The sequence below is a fragment of the Molossus molossus genome, unplaced genomic scaffold (assembly GCF_014108415.1).
Source record: "Molossus molossus isolate mMolMol1 unplaced genomic scaffold, mMolMol1.p scaffold_m16_p_27, whole genome shotgun sequence".
Classification (NCBI taxonomy): domain Eukaryota; kingdom Metazoa; phylum Chordata; class Mammalia; order Chiroptera; family Molossidae; genus Molossus; species Molossus molossus.
Window position 1 is genome coordinate 2,740,984 of NW_023425363.1, and position 2,000 is coordinate 2,742,983.

The window sequence follows — 2,000 nt, forward strand, 5'->3', positions numbered from 1 at the left end:
GCAAACAAATTTGCTCTTGGTAGGAACCAAAAATATGCTCTGAAATGGGGATGGGGGATAGGGCAAGGTTTCTAAAGGTATAAGTTACAAAGAGCTGGTAATCAAAGAGATGGGTTGTTAGGGAAAACAATACCATAAACTCACATTATTTATTTTCTGATTGGTGGGATCAACTGGACTTTCGGCAGTCCACTAACTCAGTGGTCAAGCAAGTGGGGTTGTGAGATAAGAATAGTGGGTAATGTATGATAAAGCATTTATCAAATGCTAGTTTCAGCCCAGACCTATAGAACAAAAAGATTTTTTTGATCACACAATTACAGTGCAGGGTGAGTTATTTATCAACAATACAAGGAGTATAATTTATCAAACAGTAAGATCAACACAAGGGCTGCTTGCCCTGCAGATGGTTTTGGAGCCTCAATGAGCAAAATAACACCTCATAAGCAGCTCAAAAGCTCAAGCTGCAAAAATCCAAATGTTGGGCTACAAATTGTGATATTGAAGTTCTTATATGTCCTCATTTTTAATAGTATCACACTGGGGGATAGGATTTCAACATATGAATTTGGGTCAGAGACAAACATTCAAAGCATAACACTGCCCATCTATCTCCAGGGACATAACCACCAATTGCTATTCCTACATATCTCTGTGGGTTAAGGCACTCTTGGTATCTCTCCCACTTATGTGGTAATTATGTTTACCATGTCTCTGATAGTTTAGGGTTGTCACATGGGCTCTACTATTCTGGAATCCTGTTATGACCCTTGACAATAGGGAACTCAGATCCACAATAGCGTCTCCTACCATAAGTCCTGGGCCACCATTTAGGATTTCAATGATCTAGTGACCTTCTCACTAATTCATTACTTATTATTTTAGAGAAGGGAATGGACCTCCAAGGAAACATAGTCAGCTGATGGATCCTCTGTCATGACATAACACATTCTGACATTCACACCTTTCTGAACTGGGGTTGTTAGCTCTCTGGCATGTCCAACCTGCTCCATATACAGGCCAACTTCGAAAGAAAGAGAGAGAGAGAGCGAGAGCGAGAGCGAGAGAGAGAGAGAGAGAGAGAGAGGGAGGGAGAGAGAGAGAGAGAGAGAAAGAAAAAGAAAGGATATTTACTGATATTTACATAAGGAAGCCTCAGTTTACAGTGCACAGAATTAGCAAGTGCCCAGGGGGTACGGACCAGGTACCAACAGTGTCTGCTGTGTTATCTCAATTCCTACTTTGGGACTGAGGAAATCACCACAGGGTAGATTTGAAGATTCACTGGGCCCACTGTCACCTAGAGTCGAATCAGAAATCAATTATTATCTGGTCTCCATAAACCTTCATTCTAAGCACAAGGACATGTGATGTTTTTGGGTCTTCTGGTTTTAATCAGTCTTGTCTTCGATACCATATCACATAGTCCTTGGAAATTCTTGAAAAAGGTATTTTCCTTTCCCTGGTACATAGTTACCCCTGAAAATGACCTTCAGTCTCTCTGAGTGACTGGAAAACTATGTACTATATATATGTTTGGTGGTATTGCAAGGTCCGTTCTTTTTCTTTCTTTCTCTCTTCCTCTCTCTCTCTTTCTTTCTTTCTTTTATTTATTTTCTTTTTTTTTATGTTTATTGTTGAATGTATTACAAATGTTCCTCATTTTTCCCCCATTGACCCCTCCTCCCCACTCCCGCCCCCCTCCTGTGTTTTCCCACACTGTTGTCTGTGTCCATTGGTTATGCATATATGAATATAAGTTCTTTGGTTTATTTCTTTCTACCCCCCAACCCCCCTTCTCTTTAAAGTTTGTCAGTCTAGCAACCAATTTGTACTTCTTAACCCCTTCACCTTTTTCACCCATTCCCCTATCCCCCCTCCCATCTGGCAACCAACAAAATGTTCTCTATATCTATGAGAATGTTTCTGTTCTGCTTGTTCATTTTGTTTGTAGATTCAACTGTTGATAGGTATGTATTCATTGCCATCTTGTTTGTTCA